General features: G+C 33.9%; 1 long non-coding RNA gene across 8 annotated transcripts in view; it reads left to right on the top strand.

Annotated features, from left to right (window-relative positions):
- Nucleotides 1-18,321, top strand: part of LOC139039895 (uncharacterized) — a 143,104-nt gene that overhangs the window by 84,015 nt on the left and 40,768 nt on the right. For 3 of the 8 annotated variants that reach the window (XR_011493193.1, XR_011493187.1, XR_011493188.1), the window contains 2 exons: nucleotides 4,501-4,594; nucleotides 5,736-9,135. This is a non-coding gene — a long non-coding RNA (uncharacterized lncRNA). Of the gene's footprint in view, nucleotides 1-4,500; nucleotides 4,595-4,810; nucleotides 4,849-5,735; nucleotides 9,136-18,321 lie in introns of all 8 variants that reach the window. The other 5 variants (XR_011493190.1, XR_011493192.1, XR_011493189.1 and 2 more) reach the window with 5 other exon arrangements.

Raw genomic sequence — 18,321 nt, 5'->3', positions numbered from 1 at the left:
CCTTGGGTCCTTTTCATCAGGCAGCAGTGTTTGCTTCATCTCAGGTGCCAGACCCTGGTAGGCATTGTGATCTTTTGCTTATCACACTCTGTTGTGAAGTGTTCTGCAATTTATTTTGATTTGGTGCCTTTTCGCTATCTTATTTCAATTTTATGCTCCATTATGAAAATGGGTGGTAAACATGTAATGAATTTATATAAAAATCACTGAGCTAATCCTCGTGATGGCGGAATGGATTGCAATTTAACAAACTCTTGGAATTACTAATCAAATGGTGGATTATCTCAGTGATATTTAGGGTTTTATAGCTATATACTTATAACTTTTTAAAAATCATTATTATCAAACATTCCTGGAGGAAAAATAACTTTATTATTGTAAGTCTGCTGCTCTCCAGTCCAGATCTGTTTTTTCCATTAAAATTGCTTTTGTGGCTCAAATATTTAATAACTTGAGATTTCTCAAATGTGATTCTTGAGTTATACCAGAGCAAACTCTCCCCAGCAGTAGTCGACAGCATGCGAATCAGCTCCGCTAACCATTCCTCTCACTAACACATCGTTCACACCAATCTGCGTGCCCCAACACCTTAAATGCTTGTGTTCTTCTAAACAAACAAACAAACAAACAAAAACTTTAGAAAAAAAGAGCCTAACATAAAATCTGCATAGAGCTTATAATGGACAGCTGCTCCTTAACATTCCTCATCCAAAAGGCAGTGGTGTCATATAAGAGTGAATGGCAATAGGGCCATAAAATGCTTTCCACCTGTCATTTATTCATTGTACGCTGGCCAGGTGCAAATAAGTGCTGGTCCTATGGAACTTGCAGGGACCTTTTGTATCCTGATTCATACTTTAAATACGAATAATAATTCATCATTCATGGTGAAATATTGAGACTTATTCTTACCCATAATTCTGTTATGGTCATTTTCTGATCATGTAATTCTTTCACCTGTAAGTAGGAGGGAATAACAGTAACATAAATAGAGCATTATTTTTTTTTCTTATCTTTTTCTTTGATTCAAACTTTGGGAAGTAAGAATGATTATCCCCACTTTATAATTAAGCATGCGACAGCTTTCAAAGAGGTCAAATGACTCCAAGTCAAAGAATGTTGTAGGGCCCAAATTTCATCCCATTGCCATACACAGAGATCCATGTGTTTTCCATATATCATAGCAACGGTTTAGATTTAATTTTTCAAGCTGTAAATATTTTTAGGATAAATTATAAATATCCAATAAAATATCAACATTCTGAGCATTAATCTTGGAAAACATAAGGGTGTCTTGCAAGAGTTGCAGGCACTGCATTTGCAGAGCATGGCATGAGTGGTGCTGGAGCCATATAAATGCAAGAATGCAATCCCAGCCACCTCCTAATTCCTTTCTCTGTTTTTCCTTTCTGTCTCAACTTCCTCCACATAGCCCTTAACATCTGGACCCTTGGAATAATTACATTTAATCACCGGATTTTGGTGGCAAATGAAACATACAAGAATTTATACATTTGCAAGTGCCCTCAGAAATCATAGAATGATGATGTCTGAGAAGAACCATTTTCCCATTGATAGAAAATTTTCAATAATCCATTAAAGATACACTTTTTTCTCTCACTATCTGTTTAAAATAGGAAGCTCACATACGCTCATCTTATTTCTCTCTCCAAAATTCAAGTGCATTAATAACACATATATGCTAAATCCCTTAGTTTATCTTTGGATAGATGCTTGGAATTGTTTTTCTAATACAGTTCCACAAACTGGATCGTGTGGAAAGGAAAGGGAAAGACTAACTCTTACTGAGTGGACATGCCAGACACTATCCTGTTTACTTAATACCCAATATTTTAGTCAATCCTTAAAACCATTCTTTTGGAAAGACATTAGTATCTCCATTTTAGTAGACAAGGAATTTTGAGTGTAAGTCAGCTAATGTACTGGTCTAAATGAAGAGCGATGAAACATCGTTTTGAACAGGACTGTCCATACTTTCCACTATGTAACTATATTATTGGGCTATAGTGGTTAAGGGACTAAGGCTTTCTTTGCTTTTTTTCTATTACACTAGCTTTGAAGATACCTTTTCCTTAGACTATAATAAATTTCAATACCTGGTAAATATATTAGGGAGGATCCCTGTAACTTTTGACAAAATTTAAACTGCTAATTCCAGAGTTGGTATTTAGATAACAGAATTTTTTTTTCCCACTTAACATTAAATTCATTAATAACAATACCACAAAATTACTTCTGCCTAAAACCTCATAAAACAGGAACTAATCAAAGCAAATACACTTAACAGCTAATGATCATTTTAATTTAGCTGTAAATGCCTCAAAGGCTAGTAATTAGAGAGCAGTTAGATGCTTTTTGTTTTGCAAAATAAATTATTGCTGCATGTTTTGCCATAATTTTCTCTATTTAATTTTGCTAAAACAGTATTCTCTGTGCAAAATTTTTAAATAGATCTAATGGCTAGATAACTTAGATAACCATATTACAATCAATCTTTTGCTTAAAATAATGTCTCATGAAGATGTTTTGAACAGTGAGACTCGCCACAAATGTGTTATTAAACAACAACAAAAAGAGCCAACTAAAAAAATTCTTTGCAGCCTTGATTGCATGGAACTGCTCACTCTAGATTTAATGAAGGGTTATTTGTTTAGCAATAGAGATGTGAGTCATATACCCTGACAATATTAGGGCTCTAAATAATGAAGGTTAACCTAAAATTGCATATTTTCCCCAAACAGACATGATCATTGGTATTTTCAATTTAGTGGTTATATCAGTAGAACCAAAATTGCAACACTAAATTAGAAATCAATGAGATGAACTTATCCTCTTACATTTATACATGGCTGGTCTAGAGGTGTCAACAGAGGGGGTACCCGCAGGGAGTTTGTCCAACTAGATGGGGAGAACACCAAATACAGAATTTCAAATAGTGCCAACAACCATTCTTGAAAGACAAAATTCTTTTTAAGAGAGAGACCATCAAGACAGTGAGGTACAGGGGCCGTAATTTTGAACTCCAGAATGAGAAAACAAAAGCATTCTTAAGTGATATTGAGAGTAAATTGATACCTGTGAGAGGAAAGGGCTAAATTTCAGATATGTAACTATGGCAGCTGCCATTTCTTCTCCACTCCCCAATAAAAATAGTTGTATTTTTTTTTTTTTGCTTAAGATATAAATAATAGACACTCATTTAAAAGGAATCAAATAATAATACATATTATATAAAGAAACAAATAAAGGCCACTTGGAATCTCCAACCCTGAGATAAAGATAACTGTTAACTTTTCAAGGACTATCCATTTGTGCTTTGTATTGTACATACATGCACAAATAAATACAATTTTACAGGAGTAGGAAGGCCACCTGCATTGTATTTTATGGGGATGGTTTAGCCCTGGAGGCGTGCAACGTGCAGATACCACAAATGGAGTCATAATACTCATGCTGTTCTTGTTATTTTGATTTTTTTTCTTTTGGAGGATGTAAGGCCTTCCCTTTTATCAGTACCACAGTGTCTACCTCCTTCTAAGGACATTAGGACACGAAATTTAATCATGTAGATATGTAATCATATCTGTAATTTTGGGTCCAGTTTTGGAAATGTTAGGTCATAGCACCTAAGTTTTCTTCTCCTTGCTTTTCTTACTTTTTTTTTTTGTAAAGACTGATTGATATTCCATCTCATGCACGTGTCCCAATCTATTCAATTTTCCGTTATTGACAGTTCCAATTTTTGGCCATGATGAGCAAGGCTGAAATAAACGTCCTTTTATATGTCCTCCCAACTTGGTGCTTAACTTTCCATGGAATGGATTCACAGGAAAGAAATTTCTGAATTAAAGTCTAGATAGTATAAATTTTAATAGGAAATCTATAACTCTTTATGTTTCTTACTGCATTGTTTCTGGGTAACCTTTTCCCGACACCATCACTGGTTATAGATCTTGCCGTACTTTATAATTGTTCCTTGTCTGACCTCTGGTGAATTTCAGCATCAGTTCAGACGCTGATTGACTCCTTGGATTTGCTCCTCAGGTCTTTGTCCATTGTTCTGTCTTGTGTCTTTTTCTTGTCAATTAGTCAGGATACTGTTTTATTATCAAAATTAACCCTTTGCATCTAGAGAATTAGTATTTTTGCCCACATCTACTTTTTATCTAACATTTTTGTCATATAAAATTGTGCAATTTTTCCATATTCAGCACATAAATATAGATCATCTTTTCCTTTTATAACTTCTGGGGTATGAAGTCTTACCTAGGGAGATCTCTCATACCCCCCTGTACGTGTAGGGATTTAGCTTTTCTGCAAGGAAATTTCTTTTTATTTTGTATATTTAAGCTTTTAATCTACTTTGAATTATTTTTATATATGATATAAGATGGAATTCATTTATCATTTCTTTACAAAACAAATTGTGGCAGTTTATCCTTTTCTTCCACATTTTTTTGTATTTTTTTCTATATTAAGGATCTAATTCTGAATTCTGAATTCCTGATATGTGTATCTGTTCCTATACTAACGCCACATTGAATGATGGATACATAGTGTGTTCCAATAGCTGGTAAGTCTCCTCTCAGTTTCTTATATTTAGAAGTGCATTATGTTTCCTACGACAATTAAGATTCACTGTGAACTCTACTCACTTTATGTACTTTCAAATGAGTCTTTTGAATTGTTCATTAGAACTGCATTGAACTTATATGTAACTGTGGGAATGTGATACTTCTAAGATATTAGATTTTCCCATTCAAGAACATATGTTTTTCAATTTATTCAGATTCATCTCATGTCCTTCAACCAACATAGTTTTTCCATGTAGGTATTGCTATTTTCTTGTGAATATATTTCTTAATATTTTAGAGGGTTTTTTGGTCCCCGTTGGAAATAGAATACCATTTTTAATTTTCATTTTTAGGCACTTATTGCTAGAGTTAGCAAAGCTATGCACTTTGGATATTTATCTTATATGTGTTCACGTTATGAAATTCTCTTAAGAATTGCAATATTTTATAGAGATTTTTTGATTATCTGGGTATGCAATAATATCATAAGGAAGAAGAAAGAAAACTATCTTTTCAAACATTTATGTCACTTATTTTACTTTTTGTTATATTGCATTTCCTAAAGCCTCAAAGGCAATGATAATTTGTAATATCATTGTAGGAATTTCAGCGTATTTCCTAATTTTAAGTAAATTTATTAAAATTATTTTAGTGATCACTATTTTAGATATTTGTCTTTAATTTTTATTTTTTTGTAGTTTTTATTTATTGTAGTTTTTTTAGTATTTTTTGTAGTATTTTTAATTGTAGCATTTAGTTCTGTAGTTTCTATTACATTTAAGTAGTTCTCTTTTCTTTTATTACAGTTTTTGTTAGCAATGTAGTAGGATTTAATAAATGTATTTTCAGCATCTCTTCGTATATTTTTTCTCCATTAACTTAATGATGCAATTGATTGTGTAGATTTCCTGATATTGAACCCCTCTTGCATTCTTTAAGATAAACCCTGCTTGCTCATAGCATTTTATTCTTGTAATACATTGTAAAATTTCATTTTCTAAGTGTTACTTAGAATTTTTATAACTTTATCAATAAATGAGATTGAGATTGATCCACATTATCGTATTATTTTTCCTTTCCGGGTTTGTTTTGTTTTGTTTTTTCTTCTTCTTTTTCTCCCCAAATCCCCCTTGTACGTAGTTGTGTATTCTAGTTGTGAGTGCCTCTGGTTGTGCTATGTGATGCCGCCTCAGCATGGCCTGATGAGCAGTGCCTTGTCTGTGCCCAGGATCCGAACCAGCGAAATCCCGGGCCACAGAAGTGGAACGCGCGAAGTTAATCACTCGGCCACGGGGCCGGCCTCCAGGTTTGTTTTTAATGCTAGTTTTATAAATCAAATGTAGAACTTTCCATCTGCAATAATTTTAATAATCTTAGAATTATTTGTTCTTTAAAGGCTAAATAAAACTCATCTCTGAAACCTTCTGCCTTATGATCTTTTCATGCTAACTTTAACCACCTTTCTAACTACCACAGTGGTGACTAGCCTACTCAAATTCTCCATTTTTTCTAACATCAGTTTTGAAACTTTGGCAATATGTAGACAGGCAAACATGCAGTTTCTGCAAGTTTTCCTTTCTTTCAATGAGATACGTGTAGTCATCTCTAAGGGTTCTTTATCTCCTTTCTCATTTCTCTTCTATTTTTGCTCTCTATTTTTTCTATTATCAAGATTGCAAAGACTTTATCTATTTTATTAGATAATCATAAAAAATCTAATTTTCTTCTTTTTTCTCTATGAATATAGGCATTTTCAATCATAATGTTCTTGATACACTACTTTCTCTGTATTCTGTAAGTTTTTAATTTTTTTGCAAATTATTCTATCCTTTGGTTTCTGGATAATGAGTATTTTTTGCATGTATTGTTTGATCTAGGAAAATGTTTTTAATTTCAAAGTATTTAATATAATTCAGTCACCTTTTATTATTTATTTTTAAAATTTCTATTATGACAGAGAAAGTGTGTTTAAACTTCTACTTAAAAAGTTTATTAGATTTCATTGTAGTCAAGTACATACTTTTCTATTTTATTATTAATTTTAATTTTTATCTTAATCATGATGATATGCTAATTTTAGAAGATAAAACGTAAAAAAAAAGTATTAGAAAGGATTCTTGCGTCTACTCTATGTAGATTACTTAGATAGTTTTTCTTTATCCCTTATTTTACTGGCTTGATCATAGTTGCTCGTCATTTCCTTTTTACTTTTGAAAACTTGAAGAGATTAATCTCTTTTTAAATTGCTTTTTAATAGCTACCGCACAGTATAGTTTTCTAATTATCTAATTATGATTATTTACCTATCTCCTTCATAACATAGAATATTTTCTCTTTTACTATTCTCATTCTTCTCCTCTACTCTTTCTCTCATTTCAGTGAGAAATTTGGAGAGCTTTCTTGCTGTTACTCCCATATTTCAATTTCTGTGTTTTGTAGGATAATTCTGAACTTAGAAATTACCTTGGTATATGTCTCTTTCATTTTGAAAGTTTTTCTTAAACTCATATTATATATTTCCAGAAAACCTATATTTTAATATATTAAATATATGTATATTAATTTCTCATTACTTTTTCCTCTTATCAGGATTTGCCCCCATCTCAAGGTCCTGATTTGTAGCCTCATTTGCTGTCTGGTTCGAGTCAAATATTTGTTCTTAGATGGGCACTTGGTAATATACTCTCAAAGATTTTGAATATCTTTGAATTTTTTTTAAATTCTGTCAGGTGAATAAATCTTGATTGAGTATAGGATTCTGAAGTGACAGTCTTTTTAGCTTAGTAGTCTGCTGATGATATTCCACTGCCTTCTAGCTCTCATAGTTATGAACACACATTCCAAAGGCAGTATGCTATTTTTACAGGGATCATTTGTTCTATCAAGACTCTTATAAAAAAAATTTATGTATATATATGTAAATATTGAATGTACATATTTTATAAATACATGTAAATATTAATTTTTGCATTTATATATATGTGTAGATTTCTTTTTCCAAGGGTCTGATAGAGAGAACAAATTACTCCCCTACAAAATAACAAACCGCCTTTGGAATGTTTGTTCATAACTATGAAAGCTTTATAGAGATAGATATATTGGTGTATAGATATATTGGTATATAGGTATTTTTCTATATAAATATTTACCAAAACTTATCATTAATTCATCAGAGACCAACCTTTATTTCAATTTATATACAGCTATGTGTCGCTTAACAAAGCGAATACATTTGAAGAAATGCATCATTATGTGATTTTGTTGTGGTGCAAATATCACAGAGTGTACTGAAGGGGAATAAAATTTGCCACCCCAGAATGTGTCTTAACATGCGGATTATTTTAGGCTGATTATTTTTAAGAAACAAAGTACTCAGGTTTTCTTGTTACCTCCCCCTTAACTGCCTAAAAGAATTCAGATTAAAAAACCTGTCTCAGGGGTCTGGCCTGGTGGTGCAGTGGTTAAGCTCTCACATTCCACTTCAGCAGCCAGGGTTCACCAGTTCGGATACTGGGTGCGGACCTATGCACCACTTGTCAATCCATGCTGTGGCCGGCGTCCCACATATAAAGTAGAGGAAGATGGGCACCAATGTTAGCTCAGGGCCTGTTTTCCTCAGCAAATAGAGGAGGATTGGCAACAGATGTTAGCTCAAGGCTAATCTTCCTCAAAAAAATGAGAAAAAACCCAAACCTGTCTCAGAAAGTAAGCTATTACCTTAACATAACATGAACTAGGTGGTAGAAAGCGAGACACCTAGAAAAGCCTGTTTGTTCGGCTCCTCTCTGTTTTCTTCTGTGAAACTTGTTTTCCAAATGTTTGCTTCTTTTCACCTACTTGTGAATTGCCTTTGTTTCCTTTGAGGCCCCTGACTCTCCCACCCGCAACCTCTTCTTTTGTTTTAGGTTGAAAATGGTATTTAAGGTGAAGGCTTCAGTCATTTTGGTGAGTTAGTTTTTCTGGGTTTCTTCCATGTGTACATGTTATTAAACTTTTGCTTGTTTTTCTCCTATTAATCTGTCTCATGTCAATTTAATTCTTAGATCAGCCAGAAGAACCTAGAAGGATAGAGGAAAATTTCTTCCTCCTCTACAGTACTTAGACAAACCTAGATGACGTAGCCTACTACACACCTAGGCTGTGTGGTACTAATCTTGTGGGACCACCGTCGTATATGTGGTCTGTCGTTGACCGAAGTGTTGTTATGTGGTACCTGACTGTACTAAAATTTTTAATTCAGAAGTCATAGTTTTCAGCTTTAAGAAGTCTTTCAGTGCTGTTTTTTCTCTCAAATGCTCGTTTTCTGTTTATTTATACTTCTATTCTTGCTCTAACTCTTCCAGAAGTTCAATTTCATAAAATGTGACTTAAGATTCTTCAATCTACTCCTCTCAACCAAGCTAATTTGGATCCTCATAAAAGAAAACTAAAAGAGTTTGTCATCCACTGACCTGCACTACAAGAAATGCCAAAAGATGTTCCTCACGATGATGGGAAATTATACCAGTTACATAAAAAAGGGTGAAGAGCATCAGAAGTGGTAAATATCAAGTACAAAAGCAAAAGACTATTTCCCCCCGCCTTTTACCTCTTATCATATCTTAATAAACCATATTAATGTTTAAAACCAAAATCACAATATTGCCCTGTGTCCTTTATAATGTATGTAGATTACACAACTATAGCATAAAAAAGAAACAAAATGGAGGAGTATATAGTTGCCAACTTTCTATATTTTATATAAAATGGTATAATAGTAACTGTCAACAAACTTTAAAAAGTTAATCATGTACACTGTAATCACTAGAGCAACCACTAGAAAGGTAATGGATGGTGTATGTCGGAAAAACCATTAGGAGTATTGAAATGGAATTCTATATAAACATTCATGTAATCAAATAAAGGACAAAACAGAGGAACAAAAAAGGAGAAATAAGTTTAAAACAAATAATAAAATCTTATTTCTAGACCCACTTATGTCAATAAGTATATTAAGAATAAATGGACCAGCCACTTCAATTAAAAAAAGGCTCAGGTTATTAAAGAATAAAGAAAACAAGACCCAACTATATTCTGTCTACAATAGATATTCTTTAAACAAAAAGATACAGATAGCCTAAAAGCAAAAGTATGGGAAAAGATAGAGCATGCATAGAGTTAGCCCCAGATAATTGGAGTTATGTTAATATCCAATAAAAGATTTCAAAACAAAAGAGTATTACCAAAATTTTCTTTTTTAAGTGAAAACTCATCAGGAAGACTTAACATTTAATAAAGAAATATTACCAATAATTCATGAACCGTTTTAGAAAATAGAGGAAAAGGGAACAATTTCCATCTCTTTTTGTGAAGCCAGAATTACTAAAACCAGTCTCAGGCACCCCAAGAAAAGAAAACTACAGACCAATCTTCCTATTCACAAGAATCTAAAACTTTAATAAAATATTAGCAATTTGCCATGAACAGTTCTAAAGAAAATTAACTCCACTTATAATAGCATCAAAAAATATGTAGGGAAAAATTTAACATAAAATATGCAGGACCTGTTAACTACAAAATACTACAAAGGAAGATTAAATAATACCTAATAAATGAAGAGATATTCCTTATTCATGGATTGGGAACTGCCATGTTGTTAAGATGTCAATTCTTCCCAAATTTATGGGTAGATTTAATCTACTTTTGAACAAAATCCTGCTAGACATAGGCATCACTTCTGGTGATGGTCAATTTAGAAGATCGGTAATCTTTTCCTTAAAAGTCAACTATAAAACTGGACAAAGTTGACAAAAACAACCATATTAGCGTTCTGTAAATTGACCAAAGACATACAACAAGCTGAGACAGTTTATGTGTAAAAAACTGCTCAGTTTCACAAAAGAGCTATTGAAATCTATAGCATTATGGCCTAAGGCTGATCCCATCCCTTCCTCCTCCAACTCAGTGGATGCAGAAGTTTTGCTAGAGAGGAATAGGTTGTGAAAACTGGTAGGTTCTCTGCTGTGGTCAAACAGACCCACTCTATTTGAAGCAGTGGTCAATGACCAACACCCAGTGACACTGTCAATGGAAGTGGAACTGGATAGGTTGGGGGGTGGGGGTCAAGACATCAAATCCTTTTTGGTATTGATCTAGTTCTCTGGCATGCCTTCCCTGCAAATAATATGCCAGGGTATCCAAGATACTAAATGCTTCTAGAAAAAAATGGACACAGCTGTGTAGATTGATTGGTTGTATTACAAATTCGTTATTGTTAATATGATATGGACACTCAAAACACTTTGACATTCTTTAATGTCAGCATTAGTTAGTAGAATTAATACAACTTTTCTATAATGTTCTTTAAATCCTCTGACGCACTCTCACACAGATATTTCTAACATGCCACCTCTGTTCTCCAACAAATCTCGAGTCCACATTTGTACTTCTGCCTCCTGTCTAACCTCAGAAGTCTCTTCTATCCAAGAATAACACCTACCTCCATCTGTGCTTTATCCTCATTCTTTCTTATATCCTTTGATCTTCCCTCCGTTAATTATTCTCATCTACCTGTGTTTCCAGCTTCTTCATTTCAACTGGCTCCTGATCTTTAATGCAGATTCATGTCTGATCTCTCTCATTTTTGTCTCTCTTCTTTTGTACATAAAGAAACCTATTGAAGGTATAACCTAAACTTATTGCTATTTTCTGCCTCTACTGTGTTACAAAAATTCATTATAGTGTTGCGTCACCCACTCTTCTACATTTTATTTCACAAATCCTGTCACTTCCTCCAAGTTCTCATACTACTTGGCCTCTGCAGCATTTGTCACTGATCAGTCCTCTTTCAGTCTTCCCTCCTGAATTCTTTCCTCTCTGCTTCTTTAGCCACTCTTTTCACAGGCCACTGGATATTCTCCATCCTTTAACTCATTATTGAAATGCAGTTGTTCTCCAGCATTCCACTCTCAGTCTGGTTCATGTCACTCTATACCTTCTCTCTAGTTGATTTCCCTTGCTCTTATTATCAAATGTATAGCAATATCTGAAACACTTGTCTCCAGACACTTATCTCTGGATTTTGTTACCCAAAATCCAGATCTGAATATCCAGTTGTCTGTTAGGCAGCTCTGTTTGGATTTCACATATATAGCCAAAGCTCAGTACATTCAAAATCTTTATTTCCACTATGCCCCATCTCTGCTCTTCCAGATTTCATCGTCTTAGACATCTAAGCTAAAAAATCATAATTCGTACTTTCACAATTCCAAGAACAGTCTATCTCCTTATTCTCTCCAGGGCAAACTATTTACTACAGGGAACATAAATTTAGATTTCTGCTGTTTTTAAATCTTAAATAAATTCAAGAAAATGTCAATTCTATCAAAGAAAAGAAGAAAAGTGAGACGACCGAAAATTTAGATCTGTTAAATCAAATAATAGAATTGAATAAATTAATAACCTTATAATTTAAATGGCATTAAAATAGTAATTTCTAATTTCTAATTACTAATTTCTAATTACAAAGGTAGTTGACATTACCTTTATCAAATTGACAATGTAACATGCATGCTTTTGAAGTTTTCTAAGAATATAGAGAAATAGTTGAAAAATTAATTCTCAGAGCATAAAAATTATTGGAAAACAAAATAGAAAAACTTCCAACTGAAGAGATAGGTCACAAGGGGCTATTACGAACCAAAAAAACTAATTAAAAGACAAAACATCTCACATCTACACTTTTTTTTTAATTTGAGAAATAAAGATGTATTTCTCCCAAAGCCCAAGTAGAAAAACAGTCAGGAAAAATCTAAAGAAAAAGAATGAGGGCTATATCATTATTTTTTACAACATGTAAAGATAAATAATGGGATGGCAGTTAACAATATTTATTATGAAAAAAGCAAACATTTGTCAGTTACTTACTTTCCAGAACCTTGCTGCATATTTATAGGCCTTATTTCATTTAATCCTCAATGCAACTATAAGACGTAAACATTATCACTAGTCACATTCTACAGATGGGTAAACTGAGGCTTAGAGAGATTAAGAAATATGTTCACTGTCACAAAATTAGTAAGAAATAGAGCAGAGATAGGAATAGTCTGTTTGATGTCAGACTGCAGCGCTAACCACCATGCAGTGGTTTTCAAAGTCTGGTCCACAAACCATCTACATCAGAATTATATGAATTCCTATCAGGAATCTGCAGTTTAAGGAAATAACTCTGGTGATCCTTAAAGGCTTATACATTATGCTACACTTCCAGTTTACGGGGAGAGAAAGAATGGCCCGATACTGTCATTCATGAGTAATGGTACAGTGAAGACATTATATAGAAATTCTATTTAAAAGACTCAGAAACTAGAAAACCTAAAGTACTTTTCATGAAAAATGTACTTGATGACCTATTTTAGTCACTGGAAAGATGAATGAAATAAATATCGCAAGACTGAGGAAGTGGTAGTGTGAAAGATTGGTGGCTACGGTAATAGCTTGCACTTTGTGGAAAAGTTACCTAACCTCTTTGTCCTTAGCTTTCACATCTGCAAAATGGGAATAACAACAGCTCCTGTGTCAGAGAGTTGCCACGGGGTTTAAATAAGATCGTTTACAATATGCCTTGCAAAATAAGGAGTGCTCTAAAAATGAAAGCCTTATTTTATACACTGGTCTCTCAAAATGTGAGAGAATGTATTTCAAAAGAATCTAGATTACAAGGAGGCGAAGTCCTTGAGAGAATAGTCCTCTGTGCCAAAAGAGAATTTAGCATGCTGAACCAGAATACACATTGGGCCTGGAGTTTAGAGAGAAGCGTTTGTATTGCGTTAAGGAATTGTTACTCAAATTTCTTTCAACGACTGTGTGTCTTGGAAAAAAAAGAAAAGCTGAATGTTACTTAGAGTAGTGGTCTCATCGATTCCCCCAATAAGGCACTTTCATGGAGAAACCCCTCTAAGAGATTTCCCATCTAATTTCACAGAAGATGGTCTCACTGTTATGGCACCATGAGGACCGAATGTCTCTGGTTTAGAGGCCAGTCATACACGGCAGCAGCAGCAGCAGCAGCAGGAAAAGCTAACAGAAGCCCAGAGTCTGTCTTCAGAGAGCAGCCAGTAGAGATGAAGAGTAGATGAAGAGTACATGGCAGGTACCACCTAGGGACTTCCTAAGTAGAGGTCAAAGTCCTGCTGTTACAGAGGTAGGGGTTAATGAGCTAGCAAATTAGGATATTAATATTAATGGAGCATCCTTAGTACCCACAGGCTAATGAAGTCTGGGGTCATTGGGGTTATATTAACATCAAACAAAGTGGAATTTTAGGCCAAAGGCATTTACCAGGGTAAAGAGAGCAATTTTTTTGATGAAAGAAGATAAAATCTATACTTATTACCTGGGTTGAATAACATAATATCAAAAATATAAAGCTAAACACTACTAGAAATATAAAAAGCAATTCAAAACACCATAAGGGTGTCTTACAGTCTTTGCCAGATGAAGTAAGAAAAAAATTTTAAATCGTTTTAGAGACTCTAAATAATACAGTTAATAAAATCGTGTATAAGGGAGATTTATATATCCATGGAAATGTTAGTACTTAAAAAAAATGTAAAATAAATTTCAACAAAGGAGAAATTCTCCAAAGCAGAAAAGATATAGGCCTTATTTTGTGAGGAAAAGAATTGCCTATTAAATTAATAACAAGAGGATTAAGTATTTTCTAATCACTTGGAAATAAAGAGTATCAGAAAATAATAGCAGTGAGAGGAGCACATATTCAAATCCTAACAGAAACATATGTATCAGTAGGAAAATACCCTGAAAGCTTTTAAGTGTTTAGATAATTAAGAAAGAAAATGTTCAGTCAATTTCATCCATTAAAAAAGTAATTATAAAATAAACCAAAATATTGGGAGAGAAAACAATTGCTAGTGCTAAAAAAATTAATGATTTAGAACAAATAGGAAAGAATAATTTATGAATAATTCCTGGAGTGTATTCTTTGAAAACAACCAAAACTAAAAATGTGTAAAATTATAATAAATAGAGAAAACGTATTTAGAAAAATATAAATGAGTAGAGGAGAGAGATATTTTTAATTATAAAAGATAAATATGTAAAATTCTGTTTTAATAAATTAGAAAGTCTCCATGAAATTGGTGATTTCATATTAAAATGCATTATTTTAATTCTAAGAAACCTACTAAAATTGAGAAGAACTTTAATGAAACATTACTATATTGTCACTTCAAAAACAAATCTTGTTTTAGGATTATCTTTAAAAGGTGTTGATGAAATTGGCTTATGAATTCTAATATGTTTTCAGTTAATTCTCTCCTGTGTTCTAGTCTTATGTTTATAAAACTATATAAGTATAAATATTTACAATTCTTATTTATTTTTCACTTACAAGAACTTTCGGAACAATGTTACAATGCTAAATATAGGCCAATTCCATTTATGAAAAATCCATGAAAACTAAAGTAGAAAATTGAATTCATCACTATGTTAAAAAATTAATAATAATAAGTCATGACTAAGCAGGGTTTATGATGAATACAAGGAGACATTATATTCAGAAAGTTAATAATATAATGAATCTTTTTGATCACTTAATGTAGTAGATTATCTTGTTAGAATATTATACTTCCTATATTTCAAATTGGGTCTACTAAAGAGTTAAATCTAAATGTATTCCCATTAAAATTAGTATAACAAATTTTTGATATTCTGCCTTTAAAACAATTTGAAAATAAAATTTGAACATAAAACATGAAAACAAGATGTGAAAATATAGAAACGAAAAAACATAACATGAGAAATTACAAAGTTGAAAGCAAAAATATATATGGTGGAGGCTTTTCCAAGAAAACAAGAATAGTCAGGCTCCAGAAAAGAAAAAAAAAGAGAGTTAATTATTAAAAAATGGGCAAATACTAGGAACAGGCAATTCAAAAAAGAAATGCAAATATTCAGTAGACGTATATAAAGATGTTCAACCTAACTAGTGATCAAAACCAAATAAAATCAGTAGGTAGGTTTTTCTGTTTATCAAATAGAAAATATTTGAAAATGTAGGGAACCTGGTGTGGTCAAGATGGTAAGAAAATAGGTATTTATATACATTGTTGACAGGGCACACGAACTGGCAAGTTCTTTTGGAGGAAAAATTTCAATATGAACCAAAGTCCTAAAATACAACTTTGAATTCAGAAGCTCTCCTATAGAAGAGTAATTTAATTTCTAAGAATTTATTTTCATTCACTCTAAGAGGAAACTTATGGATATAAGCTGACGTTAATCAAGAATGATTTTCTTAGTTACTTAAGGTAACTACTTAAGATGTAGGGAGAGTTCCCACCTGATGCACAAGGCAGGAGCTGGTTCTGTGGGGCAGTGTTCTAACCTGCAGCCCTTTCTGACTATACCACACTGTTTCTGCTGAGGACCTGCCTGAACTGGCCTTTCATTCCATCATCAATTGGGAAGGACACTGTTTACCTCAGCCCTCCTTCTGCTCCGTTCAGTTGATAAGGAATTCATCAAGTCATGCTCCATTGCTGGTGGCTGGCATTCCTGTGGAATAGAGTATCATTGTACAAATAATGACAGTTAACGTTTATTGAGTAATTACTGTGTACTGGGCATTGTTCTAATGTGCTTTTTGTGTATCGTACTCAACACGTAAAACAACCATATGAGGTAGGTATTTCTGTCTTTCTTGTTTAAAAGATGGAGAAACTAACACATAGATAAGTCAATAACTGGTCCAAGATCACCCAGAGACTATCGTATGTCACTACATTGCAGCTCCCCACAACACTGGTTAAGCGCTATCATTCTGTGTATACACAAAACTCATTAAAAGATTTAATTCTTCCTGGGTCAGGGCTCCCAATGACATTCTAAATTTAACCTGGAGCCTTCAAGAAAACTCTTCAGAAGCACTCATGTCCCCCTTATCTATTTCTGTATAGAATTCAAACACATGCTTTAGGAGTGGGAGAGGATGAAAAGGAAACACTGATCTGTGAAGGCTAAGTAGGGAAACCAAAACTGAGCAGTAGAGGGAGAAATCAGAGGACAAAGGTGTGAAAGAAACAAGAAAAGGTTTTCCACTGGATTGACTGTAGGTTCCCCAAACTCTAGATGAAGAGTTAAAAATAATTTCAGGGGCCAGCCTGGTGGCTCAGCAGTTAAGTGCACACATTCCACTTCAGCGTCCCCAGGTTCACTGTTCGGATCCTGGGCGCTGACATGGCACCACTTGGCAAGCCATGCTGTGGTAGGCGTCCCACATATAAAGTAGAGGAATGTGGGCATGGATGTTAGCTCAGGGCCAGTCTTCCTCAGTGAAAAGAGGAAGATTGGCAGCAGTTAACTCAAGCGTAATCTTCCTCAAAAAAAAAAAAAAAAAAAGAAATTTCACTAGTCCTCTTCTCCCAGGCCTCCAGGTAGGGAGGCAAGGAAGTGTAAGTTTTCTGTCCCATATTTCTGATCTCTGTAAATATTCTGAATACTTGTAGTTACAAAGAAGATGAGTCTTCTCATAGTTCTTGGACATAAGGGAATTTAGATTGACTTTGAGAATTAAACTTTAAATCATCATAACATGGATGAGAATGGAGAGATACAAATTCACCATAAAGAAATTGACTTTGCTAGGGCAGCCCGATTTTGCAGATGCATCTCCTAAACAGTATTTCTTGGAACGTGAGTCCTATAAAAAGTCCTTCATAGGAAAATCGAAGCCTCCCACATCCACACTGTGGGATTCACAGGGCGCACTAGTATACTAGGGGCTCTGAGGAATCCTGCAGGACTAACACATTTGATTCAGTGTTGATTCTGCATTTATTTGATAATGTGTCTGCCTTTAGGGCCGAGGAAGCCTTGATAACATACATATAAAAAGAAGAGATTTTGGAGGTTTGGTTCTATTTAATGTTCTAAAGTAAGTTGACTCTTCTCTAGATGTCGCAATATAGTAGAATGAACATGGGTTCTGGGATCAGCTAAAACAAGATTCCCTGATCTGGGATCTGCCATTTACGAGCTCTGTGACTCACTAAGTTATTTAACCTTTTCGAGTTTCTCTTTGCTAACCTGTAAATTGGCTTAATAACGCCATTTGCGGCTTTGCAAATCCCCCCACTTATATTAAAGTCACTAGTGTCCTATGAGTCAGGTATAAGCTATTTTGCTGATTTTGTGGTGTCTGGCAAGTTATTTTTAGAATCTACCAATTGATTTGCTTGTAACAGTTGAGCCTGGTCTGGGTGCCTGTGGGTGAGGATGGGGCGTGGCGTTGTCAATGCCAGATTTTTATGACCCTTTTCTTTCATGCCACTGCCTCTCCAACTTGTATTTCTGCAGTATGCATATTACTGACTACACACAGGGCCAGATTCCAATCTCTCCTTTGTAAAGCATGCCAAGAATAGGGCAGAGGGTTGGGGGCTGTTCTGGGGAATTTCTCTATTTCATCCTCGTGATTTTAATTTTGATCTGTGCCTGAACACCAGATTTAATTTTTATGTCCGGCTCTCTTCTCTTTCTTCTTTAACTGCTCCTTCCATGAAACTGTGTTTTTCGGGAAATCTTAGGCACATGAGCTTGATTCTGTATTTGGTTAAATATCGTGCAAGATGGTAGAGAAGGTAAATTAACAAATACAAACACTGGGAGAACACTGAAGCAAGATCACATAGCTTTTAATGCAGCTTTTCATCTCTTCTTCCATTTC

This window comes from Equus asinus, chromosome 12 (genome assembly GCF_041296235.1).
Source record: "Equus asinus isolate D_3611 breed Donkey chromosome 12, EquAss-T2T_v2, whole genome shotgun sequence".
NCBI lineage: Eukaryota > Metazoa > Chordata > Mammalia > Perissodactyla > Equidae > Equus > Equus asinus.
Note: the sequence above shows the minus strand (reverse complement) of the source record. Positions and strands in the feature narration are given on the sequence as shown.